Here is an 18,963-nt window from a genome sequence, read left to right as displayed (position 1 = left end):
CTCTCCTCGACATAGTGTCCATTCATAATCCGAAAAAAATAAAACACAAAACCAATAGACATAAAAAGGTAAACTGAAAAAAGGACCAGCCAAATGTATATCCAAGGAGGTATCAAAAAATGTGTTTTAAACAGGCTAGCATATAATGCAATTTTAGAGGGTTTTTTCGAGGCAAGGGAAGCAGAGTCAAATGAAAACCTGGATTCCGTGGCTAAACGAGCTTGCAGGTCAGGCATGGATAAATCAGTGGGGTATGTATAGTCTGTCTCATCAAGGTTAGTTCCTGGTAAAGTATTCAATAATGGAGTGGAAACAGCAGGTAATTCGATGGCCACCTCAGGTTCACTATTAGAAGCAGTGGGCATAATTGAATTTCTCACAATGGAAGGACAGGAAACAGCCGGTGTCATGCTAAGAAGAATCGGCCACTCTGTGTATCTTGACATTGTCAACAGAAATAAACCTGTTTTCCTTACGACCTGGAAGTGGTGGTAAAATGACTGTTCTTGTGCCCTTCACTCCAAGCACTGGGACCGGAGCGCGATAGGAGGGACCAAACTCTTTCTTGTTGTCGATCTTCTCTCGAACCAGTTCTCCAACTTGGGGTAGCCAGCCAACTACCGGGATCTGCAACGCATCATCCGATGAGGAGGGCAAATGTTCCTTTGCAAGAGTGTCTCTCGTCTTTTGTAGATCCTGTAAAACATTGCAATGTTCATCTGCGTCAAAGGAAGTGGCGCGAACCACCGAGTCTAGACCGTCAAGGTCAGGGACGAACATCTTGATGCCAAAGAGCATTTCGTATGGGGTCCGCCCACCCAGAGACCTTCTAGGGAGATTATTAAGAGCACGCTGCACGCCATAGAGGTGAGCCAGCCAATTTCTGCCAGTGCCTATAACTCGGGCTGTCAAAGATTGCTTTAAATCACGGTTCATTCGTTCAACTACACTATTACCCTCGGGTCTGTAGGGTGACGAAAACTTGACTTGGACCCCCATCGAAGTCATGGCATCCTTATACGCCTTAGAGGCGAAAGCCGGACCCTGATCCGAATGGAAGGTACCACAGGCAAAAATCCCTATAAAGATACGCAAATCTCTGATGACAGTCCGGGAATCAGCGCTGCGATGTGGCCATAACCACACAAAGCGTGTGCATGAGTCAACTGCTACTAAGATGTATTTATACGCAGTATCAGATGAAAATGGACCGCAGTGATCTAAATAAACACAGCCTAGTGGTTTATTAGAAATGTACAACTGAGTCTGTGGCGGACGCGTAGCAGTTGAAGGTTTAATCTGCTGGCATATGTCACAAAGAAGGACATAATCACGCGTCTGTTTGTACAGTCCCCGCCACCAGAAACGTTGTTGTAATTGCGTTACAGTGGCTGAGACGCCCGCATGCGCAGACGCCACACCTTCATGAGCCGCTGTAATCAAGTCTGTTCTGCGATCCGAGTTGGGAATCAGCCGTTCCCCAACATCAGGAATTGTCACAAAAGGAACCTTTTCGGGACTTAAGTGGTATTTATACTTCGAAGGGAATCCCGAAGGATGTTTACTTCCCTTCTCAGAGGCAGCAATCGCTGCCAAGATGTCGCTATCAATCTTGGTTTTAGACCTAGTAACTGCTGCAACTAAGTATGTAGATACTGCTGATTTCGCTGCTTCATCAGCAAGCGAGTTGCCAAAAGCGTGAACTCCCACGCGCTGATGACCGAGAGTATGAATCACATAAACGAGTGGCAACATAGCCTTAAGCTCTGCCACTCGAACCCAGATCATTTTATGTTTTATTGTGCTACCCTTGGAATCATGAAAATCATTTTGAATCCAAAAGAACAAGTTTTCATTGTAAGACTGGACACAGTAGTAAGAATCACTTACAATTAGAGTAGTAACACTTGGATCCGCGTACTCCAAAGCTAGTAATAGAGCACGAAGCTCTGCTAATTGTGCGGTGCAATCGCCCAGGGGCAACGTGTGTACCTCCCTGGAAATGAACTCATCATTCAACATAGCACCGACCACAATGGCGCATGCGGAAACGTAGGCATGTTTAGAGCCATGCGCAACCTGCGCCGACCCATCAGTGTAAATGATGCAATGGAAGTCCTCCAAAGGTCGCATCGCCAGAGGAGCAGGATGAACGAATTCATACTGCAAGAACTCCTGCGACCGTAAGGAAGCGTCAAAAATAAACATGACATCCGAGGATGACAATGACGCAGCCCACTGAATCCACCGAGGGTGCAAAGCTTTCGAATTTGGTACACTGGCTTTCGTGACTGCCTCCAAATGAGGACAGGGTGTTACCACTAGCATGCGTTTCCCCTGTGACAGAGCCCGTTCCTTTAGAATAGCCATCTGTACAGCAGTTAAAACCTTTTCTATGGTGGGAAAGCGCATCTCAGCCGAGGTGTACAAGTGTGACTTGTAAGCAATAGGTACTGTGTCACCTTCATTAAAAGTGAGGTAGGTGAAACCCACCGTCCCAGGAATAATTCTTATTACCAGGTTGGTGTGGTTATCACGAGTCAGTAAATATTTAGAAGCGAGCAGATCAGCCTGCAAGGATTGCAAAATGGCTGAATGCTCAGGCAGCCAGCATGATTTAGAGAAAGTCGGTTGTATCAAAGCATACAAAGGCTTGATACGCTGGGCATATTCCGGAATGTAAGTTCTGCCGAAATTCAAAAAGCCCAGTAAGGATTGTAATTTTTTCAGAGTTGTCGGTGAGCGCAATTGTGCGCACTTCTCCAAGAAGTGAGGAGCCAAACCTCTACCTTCATTGTTGAGCTCATAGCCCAAAAACAACACTGTGTGTTCAGCAATGTGCGATTTTGCAAAGTTGAATTTGTAACCCATGTCCGCGAAGTTGCAAACAAGAGAATTTACACGACACAGATGCTCCCAAATATCGTCGTCTGTGAGATATATGTCATCCACATACGAAAAAGCATCAGGGTCGAGTGCCTCCAGAATAGAGACAATTCGAGCGGTAAATACACCAGGACTATTCTTGTAGCCCATTGGAAGACGCCGGAAATGCTTTTGGACTCCAGCGCTTGTAAAACTGGTCCATTGGGAGCTAAAGCTGTCCAATCTGTGGGCATAAAAACCATTGGATATGTCAAGCGTTGTCTTGAAACGCTTACGCACGAGACTATCCACTAGGGCAGAGCCGTGGGTATTCTGTACTGCACAGTTACGGCAATGCGAGTTCAAATGCCGGTAATCCAAAACCAAACGATATGATCCGTCAGGTTTATTCACAGTAAAAAGGGGATTATTCATCGGTGACACACACGTTTCAATAACTCCCTGATATTCCAATTGTTCAAGGATTTCCGCGACGGAAGATTTTGCTTCACGCCGAATGGGATATTGAGGTTGAGGCTGCGGCTGAGACCGCAACGGAATTTCGTGGCAAGGCGACAATTTATCCCAACCACATTGGTTACGGTACAGAGCCGGCGCGAGAGCCCGAGCCCACTCTTCTGCAAAATGCTGCGCATGCTCTTTCGAGACAGTGTTCGCGAAACTGGGTAGGATTACCTCCTCCCCTCGCGGCGCCGCGAGCACAAAAGGTGGGGGCCAGTCAGCCTCCGAAAGTAAAATATCATATGTAGAAGACAGATTCTCCCAAAATACACCTTTAACGGTACGCTGTATGTCACCTTCAATTAACAGGACAATTTCATATAGTCTTTCAGGGGGAGCAAGTCTAGTATCCGCTGTTTCTATCACAACGTAGACATCAGTCGCTGTCACCCTCAGTAGTGGACGCAGCGCCTCTCTGACTATGGTTATCTCCGCCGCGCTGTCCAGCAAGGTCAGAGCCCACGTCAGATTCCGAAGCCGCGTTCTCACTATCTGTGGCATATCGATGCGCTGTTAAGGATGCGACTTTCTTTTTCGCAAACTGCGGACGCCTAGGCGTAGAATCCTCCTGCTTCACTGCGCCGTCCGTCTGGCGGGACTGGCCACGTCCTTGTTGGCCACCACGTCCACGTCCACCCCCTCCTCCTCCGGTCTTCGGGGCCGATGTGTCCTGAAAGGAACGAGGAGAGCGTTGATCAGAACCCTGAAAACGATCAGGCGATTTAATCATCGCGCGGTCGCGCAAATCATAAACTTTTTCGGGTGGCGCAGGAGCTTGTATTGCAGGAAAAGTACCCTGAGTCTGCGTTGTAAGCTTCCCCTGTGTCTGTTTTTTAGGCCAATTTTGTTTCTTGGACTTGGGCTGGGCATCTGTCACTGCAGATTGTCCCTGTGGTTGTTTTTTCTCCTTCACTGGAAAATATTTCAGACCCCTACTTGTGCGGCCAATCGTTTTATAAGCGGCCACCACAATTTTTGCTAACTGGCGGGGTTTGTCGGCATCGGGCAGAGCAGCCAAAGCATTCGACACCTGAAAGTTAACTGCATCTCCTTTAACATTGGAGAGAATGAGATCACTTACAATCTCAAAAGAACCACACAGGCGCATACCCAATTCAACCGCTGCCTCTGGACCGTGATCATTCTGAACACGTCTAACGATTTCAGGCAGGGCAGTCATAGACGGGGTGCCGAAGCACCTGGTATAAACTGCCGCAAATGTTTTTCCCCAGCTGTCACAGTCAGCAAGTTCAGGAGTAATATCCTTCGGTAGAGTAATCGTCAACATTCTATGTTTATCAGCAGGAGTAGAATTCGGAAAAACCGCCTCCAGTTGATCAAACTTCTCTGCTAGCCAGAATGGGAAGTCATCGTTGTCAACCGGACGCGCACCAAAAACCGAATTAACAACACTGGATTGAGACGCATTCCGCCTCGTTCCAGGGGAGCGGCCGCACCCCCCTGGGGACCACCAGGAAGATGTCGACCGATGTATTGCACTAAAGCACGAATCACGGAAATGGAAACTACATGCAGCCTGCGAATTTCTGCCAGGGTGCAAGCCCCGTGATTCGGGTGCGGGGTAAAGCCACCCAACGCAGGCCAATTAGTACCTGGAATTGAGAGTGGGCCTAACCTCGCAGGGGACATAGAGTGGGGGAGGGCGCCATCAAACCAAACTCGATGCTGCCAATGATCAATAGGTATTTCCAATGCCCTGTACGGCGTATATTCAGCTGGGACATCTGAGGCGGTGTAGGAGTGGAACAAACCAGAATTAGCGTCCACAGCCGGAAACGTAACCCAAGAGTAAAACAACTCGTAAGGAAACGCCGGATCTGCACATACCACGAAAATCACAGCCATCCCATCTACTGGGACCTGGTACGTCTGAAGATGGTTGCGTACCGCTACGCGACTATGCTGCGCAATAGCCACCGCTGCCGCCATTACAGAACTGGAAACAAGAAAAAACAAAGAATACTTTGTAGCACAACTGGGTAGTAATCCAAAGAAACCGTTTAGGTAAGAATCAAGCTTGAATAAAGACCTATTCCAAGAAATAGGTAGGTTTCACCAACACCCCGTTTTCCGGAAACGGAAGTGAAGGGGTTAAGGCATGAACGATAAACTACTCGAGTGTCATGATATAAGACCACCGAAACCGTTGGGCGCCATGTTGCAGGGTTTCTGTACTCACACAGAACTGTGCACAGAGGAGTGGAACCTCGGCAAATTAGGGTGTCCCAAAACTTACCTTAGCAACCAACTCACCCCTTACCGAGCTAGCTACAGTGTCTCATTGGACATATCAAACACCCAATGTTTAGACAAACCAGAACATGAACTTACAGTACCTCAGGGTACGTGGGACTCATGAACACTCTTTCGTTATATTATCATTACAAACCAGAACATGGAGTAAAGAAGACACATGTGCATTTGAAATGTTTATTTACTAATGCCGTCTTCTCAGGCGCAGTATCTTAGATAATACAAGTACACTTATTATCAGTAGCAAAATTATCAGCATAGTTACTAAGACATAAAAAGCGAATGGTGACAGCATGTTAACATGCTGTAATGAATAAGAGTTAACAACACTTATATCTCACCCTCCCTAACACATATATTATATTATTATCTAAGAAGGTCTCTTTGGGTTGTTTTAGGGCGGGCCCATACCTTAGTGTCCTAGCATGAAGGAATCACATCAGCATACACCAGCTCTCTCTGCATGTGCACCGCATCAAGTGTGTTAACAATTCTCGTGCAAAAGCAATATCAATCCCGCCTCAAGCCCAAGTTGGCAAAGGCTGCACTTGTGTTATGACTATGAAGGCGTGGAGATCAGACCTCATAACAATTCCATATCGTGTTGCTCCTGAAACTTCAGCACTCTCCGTGCAGACATGGTTTATTAAACAAAACTGATATCAGAGCAATAACATATTATTCTCACATACACCACGGCAAACCACTAGGTTGAAAGCTAAGTCAACAAATAAGGGTCGTGTGCAGAAGTTGCAAGAAAGGAAAAATGGCGTTTAAATCCGAAATGTACCTATGCTAACTTAACACGATATAAGGATATTTAGAAGCTATACAACAATCCCATGTATATCGGCCTCTAACCACGACCTGCCGATATTTCAACTTTGATTTATTCTTGTTATTTTACGTCAGAGCGCGCCAAAGCGAACATACACTATGTATAAAAAAAAGAATACTTCAGTTAAATTAATCCTTCTGCCCAAATGTTCAGGCCCCCAGTAAAGGCCGGGTGAAGGCCCTTCTGGGACTGAACACTGAGGCAACAGAAACAGTTGTAGATTTCGTTGCGACGCTTCGTGCAGTTGGAAAGCGGGGAAAGTTAAGTAGATATCAGAAAATGCAGTAGGAGCGAGGGGAGGGGAGGTACAGAGCGGCACTCCACGGGGGGAGGTCGTGGGAGAGCGACAGGGAGCTGGGGGGAACAGAAACATATTTATAGATTATTTCAAGAAAAAGCGAGTGCTAAGTTTTTTTTTTTTTATTATTTAAAAAGGCTTTTATTGGCATCAGCAAAAATATGCAGGAACATAGACAGAAAAGACTGCTTCTATCTCTTGTAGAGGCTTTAAAGTCATATTCTCGGCGGGTTTTGCGGTCGGTGCAAACAGTGAGAACAGCGACGCGTTCACCTCACATAACTCATTCCCTGAGAGAAGGGGGATTTGGGGGGGCAGCCGACCGTAGGGAGGCTTGCACACCCGGGGATGTTTGGGGCAGTAGGGGGGGGGGGGGGATAGGTGTCCTAGACAGGCACCCGTAGCTTGGGCTCCTTGGGCTGGTTTGGGCTCCTTGGGCGGTTTTTGGGCTGGCCGGGGATATATACGGCCATTTTGTAGCTGGGGGCACCATTTCAGGTGCAGTGACACGGCAGCCGGGGGTGCTAGGTGGAAAGCGTTGTCCTTGTCACGTGGTGTTCGGCGGCGCGAGAGGGTGCTGTGGAGCGTCGGTTTTCGTTTCCTACGTAGCGGTGTTGTTTGTGATGGCGGAGCGGGATCCCAGAGTCGCGGAGGCGTTGCGGTTGCTGGGGGAGGCGGGCCGGCTGGATGTCCTCAGGCCGGACTTTCAGGTGAGGCCTCCGCCGCGGCGCGCTGCCAACGGCGCCGCGGCGGCCGTGTGGGCCTGTGAGCCGCCGCGGTCGCGACCGCGGCCGGCTCTGAGTGTGCAGAGGGGAGGCGGGGCTGGGGGCGGCGGCGCGAAGGCCGCGAAGAAGCGTGTGGCGGCGGTGCCGCGTAAGGCGGGGGGAAAGGGCGGGGGCGCGAAGGCTGGCCAGCGGGGGGCGCTTAAGAAGCCCCTGGAGTTCGTGGAGGGTGGCGGAGGGCAGGCACCGGTGGCGGTGGGGGGGGAGGGGGTGCGGGCGGCAATTGACGGGGACGGAGGGGTGGGGGGGGAGGGGGTGTCTACAGTGCCGGCAGGGCTGGTTGGTGAGGGGGCGGGGGGGTCGGGGGAAGGGAGTGCAGGGGGGGTGAACCAGGAGGTGCAAGGAGGGGGGGGTGGGGGTGAAGGAGTGGGGGGGGCGGGGTCCCCTGAGGTGGTGGAAGAGACTGAGGTGGAGGAGATGGGTGGGGGGGCAGACACAGAGTTGGACTGGAGCTCTTCAGGGTCGGAGGGGGGTAGGGGCTTGGGGGTACAGGAGAGAGGATCGTCCCCAGGGCTGGAGAGGGGGGGGGGTGGGGGGCCAAGGGGAGGGGGGGCTTGGAGAGCGGGAGAGGCGGGGGCGTGTGGGGGGTAGGGGGTGGGTCGGGAGACGGGGGGTGGTATGGGGGGGGTGGAGGGGGGGCATGTGGGGGGGGGGCGTGGGGCGCGGCGGGGGGCTGGGATGGAGGGTACGGAAGGGGTGCGGGGCCTGGTTGGGGGTCCGGCGGGTGGGGTGGCACCGGGGGCTGGAGCAGCATGGGTGGGTGGGGCATGGGTGGCGGAGGGGTTCCCTCGCGTCGCGGCGGTCACTCGGCGGGGTGGGGACGGGGGGCGCCGCTGGGGTGGGAGAGTGGGTGGGGTGAGTGGGGGGGTGATGGTGGGTTTGTGCACCCCGGTATGCTGGACTCCACTTTTTTCCCTTGGCAGGAGCTGCTTGCGAGGCGCTCGGGTGAGCAGCATGCGGCTCTACTCCACCGAGAGGATGGGCCGGCTCTGTCTAGTGCGGGCGGTCGCGCTCCAACGAGGGACCTGTCAATGGAGCGTGGTGGATGGCGGCGGGGGTCAGCCCCGCCGGCCCCCCCCCGAAGGGTTGTTACGGCCGCCGGGGGCGGGGGAGTAGTTGGGGATGAACAACTTATTGAACCGGGCGTGAGTGGAAGGGATCGGCGTGGGAGTGTGGATTTGGGTGAATTGATGAGAGTGTGTCGGGAGAGAGCGGGCTTGAGCCGGGTGGATCCCCCAAGGGGGGGTCGGGAATGTGTGGATGTGGCGGCGGAGGAGTCCGCGGAGGAAGGGGAGATTCGGGAGGACAGGGGGGAATGTAATGTTGTTGCCAGTATTTTACAGGTGCCGGCGAGGCAGGAAGCACCGAGAGTGTCGGCCCCCTCAGCTCCACTGGTTAGGCGGCGGGATCCGGTTCGGACGCCGACCTTGACGCCAGGTAAGACGGGAGAAGGGGCGGAGAGTGGTAAGCGGCGATGTGTACAAGTTTCAGTGGGGACTGGGGGGGAGGGAGCTGAGGGTTGGAGGCTGGTGCGGGGACGGTACATGCGGGACACCGGAGTGGGCACGGATGGCGCGGCGGACGGGGTGGCCGGCGCGGGAGGTGGGTCGGACACGGTCGCAGGCGCGCGAGAGGGAGAGGGGTCGGGGGCGGTCGCCGGCGCGCGGGAAGTGCCGGGTGCGGTCGCCGGGAAGGAGGCGGCGAGCGGGAAGGAAAGTTGCGTGGTACCGGTGCGTAAGTTGCCATACATGGGCATTACGAAGCCACTGGGTGCGCACCTGTCGTTGGCTACGAAGGAAAAGATTTGGAAGGGGGAGTATGTCGACATACTCAAGCTTCTCCACCGGGAGTTGACGTCCAAAGAGGGATCGAAGGAGGAAGAGCAGGAGTTGGCCAGGCGTCCGAAGGTGCCGTTGACACTGGACAACTGGTCGGCGGCTTTCCTTATTTACGCAAGTGTGTACTGCGAGAAGTTCCCCGACCGATCCGTGGCACTCATGAAATACATGGATGTGGTGCGGAGGGCCCAGGTGACGTACGGCGGTTTCGCATGGTCGCACTATGACGAGGAGTTTCGGGCGCGAATGGCGGCGGATCCGGAAGCATTGTGGGGGGAGCTGGACGCGGACTTGTACCAGCAGACGATGGGCGGGGCCAAATTCGGCCACACCATTTACACGGCCAGTGGGTTGCCAGTGGGTTCCCCCCCCTTTACCGCGCGCCCCACCCGGGGGGTGGGGCGGGGTGAGTCCACCGGGCAGGCCGCGCTCGGGGCCTGTTGGGATTTCAATAGAGGGTCGTGCGGGCGGGCAACTTGCCGTTTTAGGCATGAGTGCTCGAATTGCGGAAAGCGGCACCCGGCGCAGCGGTGCTGGGGGCTCGTTGGACAGCCAGGCCACCAGCAGGGGCACGGAGGTCCCCAGGGAGGGGGGCAGCGGGGTGGGGGGCGAGGGGGGGGAGCCGGAGCTTTGGGCAAAGGCTCGTACTCCGGTTAGGCTGGAAAGGATGGAACCCTGGTTGGCGGCGTATCCGCGGGCGGAGGATGCTGAGGTGCTGCGTCGGGGTTTTCGGGAGGGATTCCGCCTGGGCTACGAGGGCCCCCGGATTGCCCGCTGGGCGGACAATCTGAAGTCAGTCAATGCACACAAGGGTATCGTGCGGGAGAAGTTGTTCAAGGAGGTCAGAGAAGGGAGGATGGCGGGCCCGTTCACGGAGCCACCGATGCCTGACTTGATCATCTCCCCCATTGGGGTGGTGCCCAAGAAGGAGGAGGGGCAGTTCCGGCTGATACAACATCTGTCTTGGCCGGAGGGGGAGTCGGTGAACGCGTACATTTCGGCGGACTTGGCGTCGGTGACTTACTCGTCGGTGGACGTGGCGCGGAGGCTTGTCACGGCGGCAGGGAGGGGCGCCTTGATGGCTAAATGCGACGTCAAGTCGGCCTTTCGGCTTCTCCCGGTACATCCGGCGGATTTCCAGCTGCTGGGGATTCAATTTGAGGGGTGCATTTTTGTGGACAAGGCACTGCCGATGGGTTGTTCCATCTCGTGCTCGCTCTTTGAGCGTTTCAGTTCGTTCCTGCAGTGGGTTTTTTCCAGGCGCACAGGCTCGGAGTCAGTGACGCACTACCTGGATGACTTTTTCCTGGTGGGGCGACCCGACGCGACGGACTGCCAGCGGCAGCTGGACGGTTTGGCCGGGTTGATGGGGGACTTTGGTGTTCCCCTGGCACCGGAGAAAACATACGGTCCCAGTACGGTGTTGTCCTTTCTCGGTATCGAGCTCGACTCGGTCGCCATGGAAGCACGCCTACCGGACGATAAGAAAGCGGCTATGTTAGGGCTGGTGGCCGACATGCTGGCCTGCAAGAAGGTGGTGGTGCGAGAGGTGCAGGTGTTGTTGGGGCACTTGAACTTTGCTTGCCGCGTGGTGCGGGCGGGACGGACGTTTTGCAGGCGGTTGGGAATGGCGTTGTCCGGGTTGGCTTTGCCACACCACCACGTGAGGTTGTCGGCGGGAGTGAAGGAGGACCTGTGCATGTGGCAGGCGTTTTTGGAGCGTTTCAACGGAGTGCCCATGGCGCCGGCGGAGGATTGGGAATGGGACGTTACCATGTACTCGGACGCGGCGGGTGTTGGCGGTTTCGGCCTTTACTGGGATGGTAGGTGGTGCGCGGAGCAGTGGCCGGCACACTGGCAGGCTGGCGGCCGGAGCATTGCGTTTTTGGAATTGTTCCCGTTGGTGGTGGCAGTCACGGTGTGGGCCGGGGAGTTGGCTCACAAGCGGGTGTTGTTTCGAGTGGACAATATGGCTGTCGTCCAGGTGGTGAATAGGCAGTCGGCCAGGGACCCGCAAGTGCTGAAATTGATGAGAGTGTTTGTGCTGCGTTGCTTGGAGAATGACATCCTTTTTCAGGTGCGACACGTACCGGGTGTGGACAATGACATTGCAGATGCTTTGTCTCGTTCGCAGTGGGAGAGGTTCCATGGGCTAGCCACGGCGGCGGAGGAGGTCAGGACGCCGGTGCCGGGAGAGATGTGGTCGGTGGGAGAGCCAGGGTCTTCCAGCTGGTGAAGAGATCCGTGGCGGCGTCAACGTGGAGGGCTTACGAGCAATCCTGGGAGGAATTCTTGCGGTCTGGCGCGGTGAGGCGGGGGGACCGGTGGCAGCGCGAGGAGCAGGTGGTAAGGTACATGTTGGAGCTCATGGAGAAGGGTTTGTCGCGGGTCACCATCGCGGGCAAGTTGTCAGCTGTTGCGTTCATGGGTAAGCTGTGGTGGGGCTACGTTCCGTCGGCAGGGGAGCTGGGGGCCCGGCTCTTGGAGGGTTGGGCGAGGGAAAAGGGCGCGGCGGTCCGCTTGAGGCGTCCGGTCACGGTGGCGTTGTTGTTAAAAATCATTGGCGCGCTGCCGGAGGTGTGCAGAGATGAGGGCGAGGTGGTGCGCTTTTCCACGTTAATGTCTTGGCTTTTTTATGGTGCTTTTCGAGTGTCGGAATTGTTGGGGACAAAGGGGGCGCCAGGAGTGGGGTGGGATGATGTGGAGCTGCGCGCGCGAGAAGTGGCGGTGCGGCTGCGGCATTCCAAAACTGATCAGAGGGGGGTGGGGACTTGGGTGGTCCTGGGCCCGGGGGAGCAGGAGGGAGCTTGTCCCGCGGCGTGGGGTAGGCGGCTGATGGAGATCCGGAGCCGGGAGGCGGGGCAGGTTTTTGGCAGGAGTAGTGGGGGTAGGGTGACGGCGGCGCAGGCTTTGTGGGTTTTGCGGCGCGCCCTGCGGGACTTGGGCGAGGACCCCCTGCTGTTTGGGACCCACTCCTTCAGAATCGGGGCGGCGACTGAGGCGGCGCGTAAGGGGTGGGGGAAGGAGGAGATTCAGAGGCTGGGACGGTGGAAGTCGGATTGTTACCGGACGTACGTGCGGTTGCGGGAGGTGGAAGGGGTGACGTCTTTGTGATTTCGAAGCCTGATATGTGTTTCTTTGCAGGTGCTGTGGCGGGGCCGGAAGTGGCGTTGTTGAATGTTTATTTGGTGGGCCACTCGTTTGTCAAGAGGGCTGAGCAGGCGGAGTGGGACAAGCATCGTGCATTGAATTTGGGACTGGATACTGGACTGTATAGGTGTCACTGGCGGGGCAAGGGGGGAATGCGGTGGCACGAGTTGTTGCCTATGTTGAGTACGGTGGTGAGAGCGGGAGTGTGTCCGGATGTGGTGGTGATTCATTTAGGGGAGAATGACTTGGTGCAGTGCAAAGGGCTGGCGGTGGTAAAACAGATGATGAGGGACCTCCGGGAGATCAAACAGCGGTGGGCGGGGTGCCATGTGATCTGGTCCGAATTGATCCCCAGGCGGGTGTGGAGGGGTGCTGAGCGCCCGGGAGCGATAGACAGGGCCCGACGGAAGATTAATCGGGTGATGGGGGATTTCTGTGAGAAGGAAGGGGTGGGGAGAATGGTTCATCCTGACTTGCGATATGGAGCGGTGTATTTTTTCAGGGAGGATGGGGTACACCTTTCTAGATATGGCATGGAATTGTACGTAGTACAGTTGAAGGAGGCACTGGATAGAGCGCTAGGGGTGATTAGGTATCCGAGGAGGCAGGAGTCCTAAGGGGGGGGTCGGAAGGCGTAAACGACTTCCGAGTGGCGTTTCCCTAGGAGAAAAAGGGGGATTCACAGGAGGCCTGGGGCTGTAGGGGCAGTTGGGGAGCGGAGGTCAGGAAGGTCACTAAGGTCATTTGAAGTTGGGGGTAGGTTGCTGAGCGGATGTTGATACTTTGTTGCAATGTTGGGGATACAATTAGGGGTGGGGGTGGAGGGGGGCTGTTAGGCGGTTAATATTTAGAGAGTACTAGTTTTGTTCGGCACAGGCCAGGTGGGGTTTATTGCGTAGGTGCACCTGATTCCAAATAAAGCGGCCTTTAACACACTAAGTTGGTGTCTGTTTCAGTGCTTTCCCCCCCCCCACCTACAGGTGTGCCCCAAGGGGGATTTGGGGGGGCAGCCGACCGTAGGGAGGCTTGCACACCCGGGGATGTTTGGGGCAGTAGGGGGGGGGGGGGGATAGGTGTCCTAGACAGGCACCCGTAGCTTGGGCTCCTTGGGCTGGTTTGGGCTCCTTGGGCGGTTTTTGGGCTGGCCGGGGATATATACGGCCATTTTGTAGCTGGGGGCACCATTTCAGGTGCAGTGACACGGCAGCCGGGGGTGCTAGGTGGAAAGCGTTGTCCCGCCCTCCCTCCCTATGTCCGTGGGATGTTTTAGGCCAGGGTGGGCCTCTTGGGGGGTTGTGAGGGGCTTTGTTGGTTGAGGGTGCACCTGAGTTAGGGTACAAGAGTGGTTGTCGCTGGAACAGGTGCTGTGAGGGGTGGCGTTTCCCTAGGAGAAAAAGGGGGATTCACAGGAGGCCTGGGGCTGTAGGGGCAGTTGGGGAGCGGAGGTCAGGAAGGTCACTAAGGTCATTTGAAGTTGGGGGTAGGTTGCTGAGCGGATGTTGATACTTTGTTGCAATGTTGGGGATACAATTAGGGGTGGGGGTGGAGGGGGGCTGTTAGGCGGTTAATATTTAGAGAGTACTAGTTTTGTTCGGCACAGGCCAGGTGGGGTTTATTGCGTAGGTGCACCTGATTCCAAATAAAGCGGCCTTTAACACACTAAGTTGGTGTCTGTTTCAGTGCTTTCCCCCCCCCCACCTACAGGTGTGCCCCAAACGTGTTTAGTACGTTCCGTGGCATGATGGAAACGCGCGGGAGGTGAGGAACCTTAGAGACTGTATCCCCCTCCCCCTTTTAAGACTGACCTGTGACACAGTTGAACAAGGATTATTCGCTTTTACTTTGATCGTCTCGGGAGCGCACCCGCCTGAGTGTGCGCGCTCCCTGCCTGTACCGCGGCCCTGTAAAAGGAACTCTCCCGGGCGGCCAGGGGCTACAGGGGACGGCGCTGTGGTACCCGCTCCACTCCCGCGGTGGGGACACCTTTAAACAGCGGCTACAATGCTGACACACAAAGTAAAAACGTGCCCTCCAAAAAAGATTTCCGAAAATCACACGTATTCTGTGTCACAAGCCCGTGCTTCTGTGAGGAAGCGCCTACGGCGTCACAAGCGCCACGTTCAACATATCGCCCCCCCCCACACACACACATATCCACACTCTAGTCTTACTCCACTCATATTCGGTTCTGCAATCCTCTCCACGCCACACAACTCATTCATTCATGTACACACCACACCTCCTTCCACTCGTCTGCGCATTCACTCTACTCAACCTATGCATTCATCCATACACACCACGCAGTTTACTCATTCATCTTCTCCATACACGGTCCATTGATTCATCTACACACCACGAACGTCCTTCTTTTATTTACAGATGACGCCGTCCGCCGTCACTCCTGGATGCCCAGCCTTCAGCCGGGTATTCCATTCCAGAAAAGCAGCTTCTCATACAATCGCTTCCATACAGGCCACCCTGCAATCCTCTTCACACCACAGACCACCCTGCTACTGTCTTTATACCACAGTCCACCCTGCTTTCGCTTCCAAACATGCCACCATGCTATCGTCTCCCTACCGCAGGCCACCCTGCTATGGTCTTCTTACAAAAGCACACCCTGCTCTCGCTTTATACACCAAACCACCCTGCTATCGTCTTCCTACCACAGACCACCCTGCTACTGTCTTCATACCACAGGCCACCCTGCTATCGCCTTTATACCACAGCCTACCCTGCTACTGTCTTCATACCACAGCCTACCCTGCTATAGCAGCCTTCCATACATGCCACCCAGCTCTCGTCTCCCTATCACAGGTCGCCCTGAAGGTCTACACCCGAGAGTTCGTCCTTGAAAAGAGAAGCCCTCTTCTCTCACGTGCACACAGCACCGCCACTTGATGCCTCTGATCCTCGTGCACACGGCACTGCCACAGCACCACCACCTTTAAGTCTCTGGCCCTCGAGCACACAGCACCGCCACCTTGAAGCCACCGGCCCTCCTGCACACAGCACCGCCACCTTTAAGCCACCGGTCCCCGTGCACACAGCACCACCTCTTTTAAGCCACCGATCATCGTGCACACAGCACCACCACCTTGAAGCCACCGGTCCTCGTGCACACAGCACCGCCACCTTGAAGCCACCGGTCCTCGTGCACACAGCACCGCCACCTTTAAGCCACCGGTCCCCGTGCACACAGCACCACCTCCTTTAAGCCACCGATCATCGTGCACACAGCACCACCACCTTGAAGCATCTGGTCCTCGTGCACACATCACCACCACATTGAAGCCACCATTACACGTGCACACGGCACCACAACCTTTAAGTCTCTGGTTCTCGAGCACACAGCACCACAACCTTGAAGCATCTGGTCCTCGTGCACACATCACCACCACCTTGAAGCCACCGTTCCACGTGCACACAGCACCACCACCTTTAAGTCTCTGGTCCTCGTGCACACAGCACCACCACCTTGAAGCCACCGGTCCCCGTGCACACAGCACCACCACATTGAAGCCACCATTACACGTGCACACGGCACCACAACCTTTAAGTCTCTGGTTCTCGAGCACACAGCACCACAACCTTGAAGCATCTGGTCCTCGTGCACACATCACCACCACCTTGAAGCCACCGTTCCACGTGCACACAGCACCACCACCTTTAAGTCTCTGGTCCTCGTGCACACAGCACCACCACCTTGAAGCCACCGGTCCCCGTGCACACAGCACCACCACCTTGAAGCCACCGTTCCACGTGCACACAGCACCACCACCTTGAAGCCACCGTTCCACGTGCACACAGCACCACCACCTTGAAGCCTCTGGTTCTCGAGCACACAGCACCACCACCTTGAAGCCACCGTTCCACGTCCACACAGCACCACAACCTTGAAGCATCTGGTCCTCGTGCACACAGCACCACCACATTGAAGCCACAGGTCCTCGTGCACACTGCACCACCACCTTGAAGGATCTGGTCCTCGTGCACACAACACCACCACATTGAAGCATCTGGTCCTTGTGCACACAGCACCACCACCTTGAATAAACTGGTCCTTGTGCACACAGCACCACCATCTTGAAGCCACAGGTCCTCGTGCACACAGCACCGCCACGCCACCTTGAAGCCCCTGGTTCTCGTGCACACAGCACCACCACCATGAAGCATCTGGTCCTCGCGCACACAGCACCACCACCTTGAATCAACTGGTCCTTGTGCACAAAGCACCACCACCTTGAATCAACTGGCCCTTGTGCACACAGCACCACCACATAAAGGGAGAGGTGTGGCGCTGCGGCCAGGGCGACTGACGCTGGAATCTGGGGACCACGTTTCGATCCCCGGCTCCGGCGGCAGGTTAGCCCAGCACCATGTGACTCTGGGCAATAGCTTGCTTAATCTTCCCGACGGCCCCCTGCGCCTAGAGACCCTTACAGGTGATTGTGCGCTTTACAAATGTGGACTTTACTTTACTTTTACATTGAAGCAACAGGTCCTCGTGCACACTGCACCACCACCTTGAAGCCTCTGGTTCTTGTGCACACAGCACCACCACCTTGAAGCCACCGGTCCTCGCGCACACAGCACCTCCACCTTGAATCAACTGGTCTTCGTGCACACAGCACCACCACCTCGATGCCACAGGTTCTCGTGCACACTGCACCACCATCTTGACCCCCTGGCTGCTATTTGAACCATAAGATAGATCAATACTCAGGGTTCAGTCGGAGCCCTCAGGCCTCTGGGTCGCGGTGTTACTGCACCTGCTGCACTAATGGACACTCAACCCCTCCCCCCCCCCTCCCCGTCACCACGGCCAACGACTATCGGAAGAGTCGTTGCTTGCGAACCCCGGTACGACATACAGCCACCTGCAGGACTTTATCTGGAGATTTCACCCCAGAAAAGAGGCACGGTGGTGTTCTTAATACTCCAGCGTCCCTTATTGCACCCCAGAAATAATACATAAACCACACCCACCTGATCGGCGCTCTGTCACCCTCAGAATGTGTCAGGTCACCGGCTCTCGTTGTCGCGGTGTGTGTCATTTATAGTGAAACCACGTGAGCTTTTGAGTTCTACACAGTTTGTCAAAGCGCGGCGTTCTGCAAGCACGCACTCTAGGCGCAATACAAAACCACGCGGATCCTGTGGAGATATTCTGACAAAACTTTAGGCAAAGCGCTTGCTGCCAAAATAATAAAAAAATAAAAACACAGGAGTCCGGCACCTGCGCCCTCCAGTCGGAGAGGCTCTTCTAGACTGATGTTTACGACGATATTTCCAGAACGACGGTACTTTACACCAACTCGATTACCTTAAACCGCGCTCGCTTCTCACAAGGCGTCTTGTAAATAAAAAATAAAAAAGAACAGATTTACAAATAATACCTGGGGGGTGGCTAGTGTCGCCGCCTTCCACGTGATTGCATCGGGTTCGTGTTCAGATCCAACACTTGTCCAAGTGTGACGGTTCGTGAAATCCTTTCGGTCTGACAGGGACAATCCAAATAGCACGGCTCAGACTTCGTGTGTGATCTGAGGCAAGTGAGCTCCAGCAAAGGTGAGCGGCAGCCAAGGAAGAAAGGTGAGTGAGTGACTCACAACTGGCTGCGCTCCTTTTTTCCCAAACCTGGCCCCTCCCACCTCCCGTTAACTCTTTCAGAGGTGGAGTGGCGAAGCAGGTACCAGCTGACACCCGGGCCTATCCTGTGAAATCTGAAGCTGGCAAGGTGGGGGCAGACACCACAAACACGGCGGTTAAAGAAGAAAGGGTCCGGGGGCCGGGATTAGGACCCCCTTCCTGCAGGAGCCGCCCTGGGATTTACATTGGCTGTCTGGAGGGAGGGGGCGCTTTAGATGCGGGCGCGTGTTATAGGACAATAAGGACATGTGTGATAATACAGACCGTAACCAAGTACAATTAATCATCGTATGCACTTAGTGGCTCATTATCTACATATTTTTAGGCATTTTTAAAGCGCTTTTATTAATTAGTAGTGTGATTACACCGTAGTACGTGCAAGGTTACAAAAAGTAGCTCCGGAGTCACTTTTCATACAATTCGCCATAGCGCCCCTACCCGCTGTCGATAACAGGCGACCATTATCTCATGTAATGGTTCTCGCACCGTCTCTCAAGGCGCTGGAACCGGTTGGAAGCGTCTGTCAAGAAGCGTCTGTCAAGGCGCTGGAACTGGTTGGAAGCGTCTGCCAAGGCGCTTTAACCGGTTGGAAGCGTCTGTCAAGGCGCTTTAACCGGTTGGAAGGGTCTGTCAAGGCGCTGGAACAGGTTGGAAGCTTGAGTCTAGTGCAGTCATGGGCTATCTGAGGAACCCAGTCAATGGAAAGTGTGAAAGGCTGGCACAGAAGGGAAGTGTGGGAAGCTA

The 18,963-nt window shown here is 54.7% G+C and overlaps 1 protein-coding gene across 1 annotated transcript in view; it reads right to left on the bottom strand.

Moving 5' to 3' along the window:
- SP6 (Sp6 transcription factor) overlaps positions 1–18,148 on the bottom strand; it is a 104,685-nt gene extending 86,537 nt beyond the window's left edge. Inside the window, exon 1 of the mRNA XM_078645581.1 lies at positions 17,967–18,148. The gene's annotated coding sequence lies outside the window, so the exon portion shown is untranslated. The remainder of the gene's footprint in view (positions 1–17,966) is intronic.
- Positions 18,149–18,963: the final 815 nt, after the last annotated feature.

Source organism: Lissotriton helveticus, chromosome 5_1 (genome assembly GCF_964261635.1).
Source record: "Lissotriton helveticus chromosome 5_1, aLisHel1.1, whole genome shotgun sequence".
Lineage (NCBI taxonomy): Eukaryota > Metazoa > Chordata > Amphibia > Caudata > Salamandridae > Lissotriton > Lissotriton helveticus.
This window is presented reverse-complemented; position numbering and strand designations above follow the sequence as displayed.